The sequence below is a fragment of the Pinus tabuliformis genome, chromosome 8 (genome assembly GCF_031772625.1).
Source record: "Pinus tabuliformis cultivar Carrire ecotype Pingquan chromosome 8, CPIR1, whole genome shotgun sequence".
NCBI lineage: Eukaryota > Viridiplantae > Streptophyta > Pinopsida > Pinales > Pinaceae > Pinus > Pinus tabuliformis.
Window position 1 is genome coordinate 1991314978 of NC_142294.1, and position 13353 is coordinate 1991328330.

The window sequence follows — 13353 nt, forward strand, 5'->3', positions numbered from 1 at the left end:
ACAGAGATAACCATAAATACAGAGATGCGATAACCATCAAAACAGAGATGCAGCGGAAATAATACTTCATTTCATTAATGGAGAATACTGAAATATGCTTACAAATAGAAATAACCCAACTAGGGCGATGGTAGCTTATCTCTGAGAAGAGATGTGTCGGCTACATGCCTATAAACTGTTTCGAACTGTGTTACAATGAGGCTCGAGGGCCTATTTATTGTTGAGAAACAATGGAAAACCCTTCACATTTAAAACCTAACCCTAGAAGATCAAACACCAAATTGTGGGCCCCGTTTTTGGGTAAGTTGGTACATCAACTTCCCGGGGTCGCGAATTGGTCGTACTATCTCCGTTTGACGCGCATGATAGCCCGTTGGAAAGATCTCTCCTAGGACTACGACGGAAAAGACGATTTTTAGATAGAATAAGCGTTGGCGGTGGATTTCCCAAAAAACGTCGTTTAGGGCCTCAAAACGGCTCCGGAAGTTTAGGACCCGAAAAAACTGCTAAAAATAGTAAACCGTGCTATAATTAAGGAAACAAAAAAACTAAAAGAGACAGTTGTGGGGGTCCAAATGGGATAGGTGGGTGGCCACCAACATCCACCTGGATCAGTCTGTTGCATCATCAATGCTTGTTGAAACTGTAGTTGCTGCATCATCACCGGCAAAGAGCCTATTTGAGTAGTATTTCTACTTGCATTAGAAGCAGATGTTACCATCTTTGGAGGCACTACTTTTCTCATCTCAACATTTAAACGTTGCCCACCAACGTCCATATTGTTCAATGACAAAGCACCCTGGGTTTCTTCTGGCTTGGAATACTCTACATAAAGCAATTCTTTTGAATCTATTAGCATGAAGTCAATGAGAGTTCCATAGTAACTAAAAAGCTGACGCAATTTCTCCAATGTAAGCAACATACTGATATTGCTAACTTGGAGTGTCCTTGACAGAAGATCATGTTTAATTGTTTCCTTTGATAAAGTACTATTGTCACCCTGTACCTTTAAACCTGATCATGAAACAATGTCACTGCCTTATTATGAAGTGAGTGTTTGAAAGTATACAAAGGCTTTGAGTGTTGCAGTGTGAGATTTCAACAAATGGATTGAAAGATGTTTAAAAAGAGATATATCGAACAGGATGATAGAATAGAATTTCAAGAACTAAATCATCTTCGTATGGATTGAAGTTTCAAAAACAAACTCATTTTTGTTCATAAATCAGAGAAAACTAATTTCCCACACATGCATCTTTGCCGAATAGTTTAGGCATTTGCACAGATTTCCCCGATTATATATTTCCTTAGCATGAGAAATACCATCACAAGAAACTTTATGATTTTCACATCAACTTCAATTTCATCTTAGGGAACTGTATAACTACTAAATTTTCCAGCCAAGCATGTAGAAAACTTCTCATGGAGCTATTCGAATGCAGGGGAAAAAAAACTTTTTTCTATCACTAGCAGAGAAGAAATAGTTTACTAAATTTATTAATTGACAATTTAATTTGAAATTTATATTTCATATTTGCACATCACATATCTCATACAGTTATATAGAGCTATATAAATCTTCCACACTCTACGTTTGGATCCTATAAAGGTCTTCCAAAGGCAATAATAATAGTTCAATTCATTCATACATCATTATCTTCCTTTAGCATTTCTTCTCTTTTTATAAGTGGCCGATCCCAAACTTTAGTATGTAAATTGGAAAAGATGAGCATAAATAATGAAGTCTATGAAATGAGGGCTGATTCAAGCGCACATATTTTGAACCTGAGAATTAATTATGAATGAATGAAACATCTCTACATGGATAAGGATGATTGAATGCAAATGCAAATATATATTACCTTTCTTTGGGATATCAAGTCCTGCTTTAGCACTATTTTGAACAAATGGCAGAGTGCAAGGAAACCATCTGATGCTTCCCAAAGTTGGACTTTTGCACCAACATTTGTGTATGCAATTCAACTTCCAGGGCTATTGTTGACCTTAGTGATATATCACACAAGGTTGACTTGAACTCAAAACTGTCCCATTTAAGAAGCTGGCATCCAAAAGTTTAATTTGTACTTTTGATTGTCATTTTACTTGAATGTGAAAAGAAGTTCTGTAAGATGTGGAGATCCTTCAACAAAAGAAACAATTAGCATGCAAAATTCTTTGCATACCGATCTCAATGAATTCTCAAATACTATTTCATCCAATTTTTATTGTCAAAAGAACATGATACAACTTCATCATATTGAGATGTCCAAATCTGTCATAGACATTATTGATTGCATTCGAACGGATTATGAAATGGTTTATGAGTTAGATAATGAGCTAAAAAGAATAGTAGATACATTTCCAAACCTGAAAAAGCTTTGTATTCTACATGTTAATCAGGTAGATCTAATGAGTTTGATCAAGGACAGGGTTTCCCAAATAGGTTCCTTGAAATATGATACAACTTTGAGAGGACTAGATCCTATGTTATCATCACTTGAAAGAATACTTAAATCATATTTCTTGCCTTGGAGTGATCACGAGGTCTTGGTTGTGTCCAGAAAAAGTGCATTTTTTCCTCTATGCAAGAAAATATCTATACTAGGTTTGAAGCTTCATGCCCTTGATTGGGATCAGGGAGAAAATTTGGACAAGGAGCAAGATAAAAAATGTAGATCAAGGGAGGGAAAGGCATATTATGTTTATGGGCTGAGTTCGTTTAAGAACAATGAACCAAATTGGGAAACTCATGATTGCATTAAGCAAGGCTTGAGTGGAGTAGTGACAGAGGGTATCCCATGTTGTAGACCAATTCAGCTTCTGGAGCTGGGGGTATTGTGGGAAAAATCAGATGAGTCCAAATTAATATCACATGGATCTTTTGATGAACTAGTAGTTGTACCTAAGCTAACCTTAACTGACAACACCTACAAGTCATTACCAACTCCCATGTTTTGTGATGCTAAAAAATAACTTATAGCCTTATCTGTTACAAAAATGCTTCTCCATCAACAAAAGGAGCATTCTACATCTGCAAGTGAATGGAGGGAGGGGCCTGCAACAATCATAGTTGTTTTCCTCTTCAGAAAAATATACAAGATGAAGACAATTGCAAATTGATTAATTTTACAGATCCTTCTTTGAAAGTGACTTCAATTTTTTTTTTAATATAATGGAGTATTTTGATAAGCACCAGGATAATCAACCTGAAAATAATGGTCCAGAGCTCTCCGACAGTGTTGGTATATCAGATATTCCAAGGTTCAAGTCTGAGACTGTTCTGGGCGGGGTACCTGACAACATTGACATGAAAACATAGGATAATCTACAAAATTAACTTTAATCAAGAACTAAGAAGGTCTCTTTATTGTTCAACTCTATGTTTGTATCTAGTGATCTGTCATTTTACTTGAATGTGAAAAGAAGTTCTGTAAGATGTGGAGATCCTTCAGCAAAAGAAATAAGTAGCATGCAAAATTCTTTGCATACCGATCTCAATGAATTCTCAAATACTATTTCATTCGATTTTTATTGTCAAAAGAACATGATACAACTTCATCATATTGAGATGTCCAAATCTTTCATAGACATTACTGATTGCATTTGAACGGATTATGAAAAGTATTCAACAGGATTCTAGAAATTGGAATCTAATAAATAGACTAGAAACCGCCCTAAAAAAAATCCATTCACCGGGAATCTAATCAAAGTTTGATAAATCAAAACATAATTAATATTTTTGTAGCTCTAATATATCATACATCATAAAATTTGCCATGTTTAATGTGCTTCGGCCATCCTATGCATCAAGATATGTATCGTTGAGTTTCTTGAGGGATTTTACGTGCCTTAAAGAGTCTCTACCTTTTTTAAATTGTTTTTCAGTAGTTGTACGTTTGAATGAAAACAATGTGTTTTTCTGTTCTGCTCTCTTAATTCCCTTGGTGTTGCCTTTTAAGCATAACTATTGAAAAAACCGTATAAACTAGTTAGTGAGCCTTATGAAAAGTAACAACGTTGAACCATAAAAGCCCGCTTGTTCATATATGAGAGTTGCATTACCCAAATTGAATTTGAAGTTTTCTTGATGCAATATCTATAGGAGTCATGACTTTTGTCATTTAGTAAATTACTCTAAGTAAGAAGAGTTACAATTGTGGAAGCATATGTTTGCGTAAAAGTTAACCAATACCCAAATTGAAAATACAATTGAGGTTTTAATATATATCTATATATATATATATATTTATTAATAAAATATTTTAGACTGTACATCTTTTTTTTTTTTTTTTTTTCCGAAGGTGGTAAAACCTATCAACTCAGGTGTCAAACCAACAGTGAGGACAGCCATCTCTGGCTGCTATATGCGAATGCTGGGTTTGACTCATCACTGTTAAATAGGAAAACCACGCCACCTGGCATAACCCTGCTGGTGGTCCGTAATCGGGAGCAGGTTCTCACTCCTGCCAGATGCCTCTGGGTCTTGGGCCGTTAACCTGTTTCCTTACGTCCGAGGAAGACGAGCTCTTAGCCAAGCAGAAGCAGTTTTACGGCATACTCCAGGCCGATTTAGACTGTACATCTTATATGGTTTCCAACATTCATTATTTTCTATTTTTAATAGTTTTTACAAAAATACTTGTACTTTTAAATCTTTTATAAAAATTCAACAATTCTAACTTCATAAGTCTATCGGCCTCTCTTTGTACCTTTTGGGACAATTTCTAGTAATAAAATAACACACTTACCCAATGTCCTTGCTTCTCTATTGTCCATCTCCACTTGATCCGCTCGGTACGCTTGTGGGAAAAACAAATTGGAAACAAATTCTGTGAATTTCTTCGTTTCACCCATAGGCAGTTGTAGCTGAGAAATAGTTGGAACTATCATCATGTTATGGTGTGCCAATATCCATTGATATCTAATTGGGATAAGAAAGGCATCAATAACTATACACTCACTTACTAGCACTGAACAAATTTTATAACATTAATTGCAAAAGACTTTTTATCGATAAGCTTGCCATTCCATGATGATGTCAATTTCTTGCGATATATCCACGCTTTCTTAACTATCAAAGGATTTTTATTTTTATTTTTATTTTTTTCCGAAAGTTTCTATATATTTTTTAAAAGTGATTTATTATTATAGTAAAAACATATGTTAATAAATTTAATTATAGATAATTATATAAGTATTTTAATATAGATAATATTAATTAATTATATTTTTTAATTTTTAGTAATGATATTCAACAATATAATATTGTATTAGTTGTTTTATTTTTGTGATGAAATTTGTTTTTTTCATTAAGTTATATTTAAGCTAAGTGACATTGTGTAGCTTTTGTTTCTATTTACTATTACATTTAAAATAGTAGAATTTTTATTTATTTATTATTTTAATTAAATTCTATTAATTCAAAAAAACAGATTACATCAGAGGGTTAGAAATTTTAAAGAACATCTTTAACATTTCTAGTTTGACACACCAAAATTGTTTATGGTATGTTTTTTCCTTTTCTCCTATAGATATCTACCCAACCTACAAAATTATCAATTACAATTGAGGATAAGACCATATCCTCATTTTTTTTAGAGAGCTTGATTGCTTCCAGCTCACCCGAGCACAAGTTTCTTTATCATTGTTGGAGTGGTCAAACTCGTGGGTGCACTTCTACCTGTTGATTATAGACGTGATTATTGTTGATGCTCATTCATTATCCCTTGCCGGGAGATTCTCCTTACTAAGGGATGAGGTTTTGTCACTGGGATCTGCTCTAGATTTTGAGAAGCCAAGATGTCTGGGGTTGTCTTATGTTGTTGTGAATGGTTCTTTTTCCTTGTGAAGTTCTTGACACTGCCTTCTGATTCGGCCGACCACGATTGGATTTTCTTGGCTCCAAGGAGCCGCACAACCCTTTTGAGGATGAACATGCATTCGGAAGATGCTCTTGCTGTTAATAAATTATACACCTGAAAGCGGTGTTTTCGTAATCCAAGGGTTGAGAATGTTCCTTTCCAACAAACTTAAGACTAATCTTATTCGGTAATCATTCACTCAAATCGAGAAGAATGAGATGAAGCCTTTAGCCAATCTTTCGCTCTCTATTTTGATGAAGCGACCAATTAAATTACCAATTTTTTTTAGGATATCTGGTTGAATTCATAGGAGGGGTGAATTTGGGAGCCTTACCCGTACCAAAGTAGCTAGACATTTTATGGAAAGAAGGTTAAACTCTGGAAACCTTTGCTGAATTGAAAGACCTACATGGCCCAGAAACAGGCCCCTAGTCGAAACCCTCTATTAGTCTTAAAAAAACCTTTTAAAGAATTTGATTAAAAATATTAGGTTTTAAATTATATTTTTAATATTGTAATTTTAAATTATACATTTAATTATATAATTATTAAATTGGAATAATAATTTTAAAATTAATATAATTTTTATTAATTAAAATATAATAATTACACTTTATTTAAAGTTAATATATAATTTAATTTAAAATAAAAATTAAATATTATATATTTATATAATAATTAAAAGAATAATTTATATAGATTAAAATGATAATTATTCAAATTAATTATTACAAAATTTTTTATTTTTAATTATTAATATTATTATTAATTATTATTTATATTTTTTCTTATTATTATTATATATTTTATTTTTTTTTAATTAATTTACAAATAAAATAATAACTAATAAAAAAAACCCTGGTTGCAATGTCCAGAGCTTGTGCCACACCCTCAGAATTATTCTAGACTCTGAAACCTTTCCAATGGTATAAGAATCACTTCAATCATACCTTGTATGTGAAAGTTATGCCCCTCACAAATTCACCTACTATGTTGACCACCATGGTACAAATGGTTTCCATGTCAAGCCCACCACTCATGCATGTGGGCATAGCCACATGTAGAGGGATCTCTCGTTGATTTCCTCAGCTATATGAATTAAAGCCTAGACTTTGCAACCCAAATTTTGAACACAAGTTTATAGTGGTTATGGGTTTACACATAATTTGGGTTTCTTATTTTCTTTGTTTATGTCTCAAATTGCTACAATTCTCCTCTTCAAATGAATAACTCCAAAACTAGCTCTTTTTCCCCATCATCATTGAACATACGACTTTGTCATGAGGTACATAGCCCATGCTTGGGCAACTCTAATACCTCTTCTCCCATATTCTCATAACCACTTGGGGCAATCGATAGTTCAACATGAAACATCATCTATCAAAACATTAAATTAAGCCAAGACAACAAACTATCTAATCTCCCTTATGACTTCCTAATCAAGCTATCATTCAAGGCATCAGGATATGTATAGGATTACCCTTCTTCTTCAGCTTTAGCAATTTTATAATTAAATCAAAATATTTGTACATCAAACAACCTTGGTAATATATCCATATTGGATTTCTAGAATTATATCCTTTAATAACATTACATTACAAAACTCGGAGATTTATAAAAAGGGATATTACAAATTCAGTGATAACCAAAGTAATTATCAAGTTTGGTGAAGAATTGTTCTCCTTGTAACTAATATAAGAGATTAGCAATAAATTGATGGGGAATTCAACTTTAACTATTAAGTCATTAAAATCATCAAAAGGAGAACACATGCACCATGTGCCTTCTAAGGACTATGACAATTGGAGTAGAGTGGGGATTGGTACTAGTATATATGATACCATTAACTAATAGCTCTCGTACAATCTTTTCAATTTGATTCTTTTAGGAAAAAGGATGATGATATGGGTGCACACTAGTTGATAAGATATTATGAATCAATGGAACGTTATGACCATGCTCTTCACATGACAGTGGAAATCCTTGTGGATGTTTAAAGACTTATTAGTGTTTCTCTAATACTATATACAAATTTGGATGAATTGGATGAGAGTAGTCCTAAAATTGAATAGATACAAACCGACCCCTTTTTAGAACCTTTTCCATACAATAAGAGTTGTTGATTTTTGTAGAGATTAGTTTGAAACCTTTGAGCATGTCATAATCACATCAAGCTTTCACTCAATAGACCTATAATATAGCATGTTATCACCAAAAAAGTATCACCTAGTCATTTCTAACTAGGCATATTGAAATCACCATGTAGGATTAATTTTACCATAGTAAAATCACTTTCACCATGGGAAATAATTTAGTAAACCTTTTTTTTAATAATATCTGATTAAAACTAAAACTCCATGAGAATAATTGAATAAATCATTATTTTTTAATTTTCTCTACGAATAATTATTAAATCGTTTGTGATAAGTATTCCTTGTCACATTTAACTAAATAACCTAAGAATAATTAAATAAATCACTATTTATTTATTATTCCTTAAATCTATTAGTGGAATAATTGTTAAATTACTATTTAATAATTATTTCAATTTCACACCATTCTTAATCCTCGTGAAATAGTTAATAAATCATTTTATTTGTTAATTATTTCTAAATAAAGATATTTGACCATTTTGAATATATTTTCCCTCTTCAGAAAATATAATAAAGTATTCCTAACAATTAGATCTTGATTTGGTCAATATTATTTTATTATTTTCCATTTTCGAGATCAGCCCATTACTTTGTTATAAATAAGAGAATTTTCGATTCATTCTTCAGCATGATCATTGTCATCGTCACCACTATCGTATTCTTGCATTTGAGATTCCACTAGAGTTCTACATACTGTTTTGGGTTTTTCTCATATTGAGAGAGAGAATCGATCACTAAAACATCAAGGACATCAAAGGACCCATCCCACAGAGGGGGATTTGCAGACCCTTTTGTAGATCTCCTTCACTAGGTGTTATCAATAAAGATTATTATTCATTTAAAAGTCTTTCCATATTTGGTTATTACATTGGATTTCTATTGTTATTTGCTATTTTGGATCGCATATATCTTTTTATTGCAGGTTTTTATCATTTTATTATTGTAGATCTGAAGCGTAAGCAACCACAAATTGTTGTTAGGGTCACTTGTCACCAGTGACTTAAGTGAAGTGTTTTTGGTACACCTTCCAAGAAATTTCATACTAACATAGCATGTTGGTCATGGATATTAAATAATAACCCTAATCTATCTTGATATTGGAAAATATCTACCATTATCCTTTTATTGAACCCATATTGAACCACCCTCCCAATGCAAAAACAAAAACAAAAACAAAACCAAAAACAAAAACAAAACTATTTTTATGAGATATCTTATGCATACATTTTTTGTGACATTTTTAATACCTATTTTTATTGCTTCCCCTAGTATAAAGATATGACATTACTCTTATAGCCCTATCGATCACAAAATTATCTAAAATATGTAAACTAGTGCATTAACATCCCTACATAGGGATATTCCATTGTATGAAGATAGACCTGGGTTCAAGGGAATGGTATTATATTACTTTTACCCCTCTTCATGGTTATAAATTTTCTAAGGAGGGGCTTATGTATATGGATATCTGTTTGTAGACTTAGAAAGGCAAGCCACCTCAATTTGTAACTCTTCATCCTTTAGATCTATGATCCAATGGATGTTTTAAGAAAAGTTAAGTATTTATATATAAGTCTTATCATTGTAGTAATCCTTAGGTGAGTGACTTGACTGATAACGTAATCCCATTTTCATATCATTAAAATTCAAAAGAACTCTCATTTATAGATATTTGAGAGATTGTGATCCTAGGGCTCAATCTAATTTAGGGAATTCTTATTGTCCTTTTAGGTCGAATGAGTCATTTCTTCCATGTACTCTATCATTTGATTATGTTTTTAATATATTAATATAAATATCACTTTTCTTAAACAATAAAGTATGTATATTATGTTGTAAAAGGGGTATATGGATCCTATGGGTTAAAATTATGATCCAATAGTGTTTGAAAAATCCACCCATCTTCGCTCATGTGTTCCCTTCCCATCCGATTATTATTGCAGGTTGCCAAGGGGTGCACTCATCTCAACCCACCTGTGTTAGAACCTCTCATGCACCTTCCTTGACTCACTACAACAGTCACATCCTTGCTACCAACAAAGTTGCCTTACTTTCCTTTGTGCGAAATCGTGGTCAAGCCATTGTTATACAACACACTACTGGGACTCCTACACCAAATGCTCTGAGGTCTAATTGGGAATTCTTAAGGGGAGATCCCCTGACATGTTGGTGGGTCCAGCACTATCAATAGGGGGTTAGGAAGAAAAGATCAGTGATCATGGTAATCATTCCATGGCATTTCATCTGAAGTAATGACCTCCATAATACTTTCGTCGATTGGAAACGTATAATCGAAAGGATTAGGGAGTGAACATGGCTCTAACCAAGGTAAAGGAGAATAATCATCATTGGTCGCATTCACTCGATCAATATTAGAAGATGATGGGTCAGAAAATAATTGAACTTCCTGATAAGCCAATTCAAACGGGCCCAAAGGAATCTCATTGCCATAGGAAGCTAATTTAGACTCTAAAGGCAGTATCAATGGATCAGAATATTCTATAGTGCTTGATGTAATCATGTTAACCTTGAAAATATTAGAAGGAAAATTTGGTGGAGGGAGCGCAAAGGTTCTCATCATTGATGAATATTTGAGTAAACCAACAATAATATCCTCATAAAGAGTATATGTTTTTCTAACAAAAGGTATGCTACCCATAGAGTTAGGGTTTGACATGTAGTAAGACAACTGGTCTACTTTGACAATTTTCCCTTTGTGATGAAATTTTATCATTCGAAAAAGGGATCAGACCACTATTGACATAGTGTATGTCCAACTTCGACGAATTAAAAGGTTGTAATTAAGCTGAGCATCAACAAGTTCAACTTCGATCATGACTGTTTTACACTCTATCTCTATGGGAAGATCGTTGAGGATTCCATAAGAGAAAAAACCTCTTCCATCAAAGGCTTGCAGAGTGATAGTTGACTGATTGATGGTTGGAGAACCTAAAGCTTTCCAACAAGAAATCGAAATAATACACATAGAATCTCCTTTGTCAACGACTGTGTGAAATAATTATATGGTTTTAACAAAAACTGGAATCTGGAATGATAGTAGATGAGGGTGTCTTGGGATATGACTCTCAAGATCAAATATAATTAGGTTAGAATCTTGTGGATAAATAGATCCTATGGCTGATAATAAAATCTTTCGTTGTCTCATGCATTTTTGCAGCACTTTGAGAGTTGACATTGCAGAAGGAGACGTAGCCAGGTCTTCAACAATGTTATAATTTTGTGTAGCTCTAGCATGTGGGTTGAAATCTGATTTCCGAAGCACACCTTTAGGAGGCGGTCTAATCATCATGTCAAGATTCAGTTTCTTGTTCTATATTGTTTCAACAGGAGGAGGAGGAATTGAAATAGAAGGTTGAGTAGATGAGCTAGACTCATTTCCATTATCAACAGGACAATTAGACCTGTAATATTTTGATCTTGTAGCTACCATAACTTGTTGTGAAGACATCATTGATATCTTGCGATGTGGAAGAGGAAGATGTATTATGAGAAACAATTTTTCTATCTTAAGAAGGAAATGGATCCTTCAAAATAGTGGGAGTTGGAGAACCATTAATGAATTTGGAAACCTCTGCCTGATGTGGGAATTCCTTCATATAATGATCCTCATTGCAACTAAGGCAAGGATAACGAGATTTTTGTTTCTCGTTAGTAGGCTCAGTTTTAGCGGGTTTCTCTTTAGAAGAAGCATTTTGTTTCGATTTACCTATCCCCTTATTTTTACCTCTGGTTGACTAACTCTTGCCAATATATGATTCTACGACATTAATTTTGGAAATAGCTTCCGGAGAAAGGTTTTGAGACAGTGAATCTTGTATGGCCAAAGTCTGAGTACTTTTAAAAAAATTCTTTTCCCTTTAGAATGTTGGCTAATAGAACCTATTATACCATCAAAGGGATTAGATCATGTAGGAGTTGTAATTATTGGATCATCTGTAGGGTAAGATAAATTCAGGATTTTCTCGTACAAGATGCCAGACTGGGTGTAGACTAAGTCTAAATACTAGGCACGAGCAATTACCTGCTCTTACGTGATGACAACTCCCTTAGCAATATCTTTGGTAATAACAGGAAGAAGTGACTTCGTAAACCATTCAGCTAAAATATGATCTAGAATAAAAGCTTTGACTAAGTGACATCTACCTCTCCGTTCATGTATATGATCGGAAATATGAGTCTATTTTTATTGTTTCAAAGAAGTCAATAGTTTGGTACCAGTACCATATCGAATCAGTAGTTGGAAATGGGTTAAAACAATTGTTTCTAGAGAGTTAAAGTTATGGAAAGAGGTGTGAGGAAGCTCAATGTACCATTTGGCTACCGAACCGGTTAAAGTTCGTTGGAAAAGGCAAAGGTAGATAGAATCATCAATTAGAGTCATCACATGATTAGATGAGTCTTCTCCTTATTTGCCTTCAATATCTCGTATGTCACTCGATAACCTAGTACGAATCATCGGTCAATAAGGATAATAGAAAATGGGATGAATCTTTAACCGGGATAAATCAGGTAAATCTAGGGTTGCAATAAATGGTAATTTTCGATTAGGGTCTTATGGTAAAGTTTGATAACCTTGCGGGTTAAGACCAACCACTGGAGGAGCATACCCAGGATATCCTAGAATAGCATGTGCAGCTAGAATTGGAATTCCACCAGGGTATCCAGGGTGAACCATACTAGGTTGAGGCTGAATAGGGACTTGACAAGTATGACCAAGGTATGGTTGAATCTACAAAGGTTGCGCTTGACCCATTTGACCTAAGTAATATTTCCCATGTATAGGTTGAACTTGCAAAGGTTGACCTTGAACAAATTGACTTTTAATAGGTTGAATTTGAATAAATTGATCTTGAAAATGTCAGTTTTAGAAAGTTTGACCTTGGAAAGGTGGAATTTGAAAAACTTGTCCTTAAAAAGGTGGAACCTGATAAACTTGACCTTGAAAAAGTGAGCTTTGGAAAGCTTGATCTTGAAGAGGTGTTTTCATTGTTCCTATAGTGGGTTTCCCAATAAGAATATGTGGTATACACTGGACCATAGGAATGGTTTAATAAGAAGAAAGCTAAGGGATCCCCTCAGTGGTTTGAGGAACTAATATTTGAGGGGTAACTGGAATAATCATTTGTGATACTCCTGGGATAGGTTTCTGAGGAGAACCTAGAACCAATTGCGAAACGGGTGTTTGAATAGTTGTTTGTGGTGCACTCTGAAAAGCTCATTGAATCAGTTGTTAAACTGGTGTTTGAGGAATTCCCTTGACATGTTATTGGACAATTGTTTGTGGAATCACCTGAACAGGTTGTTGGATAGGTACAAAA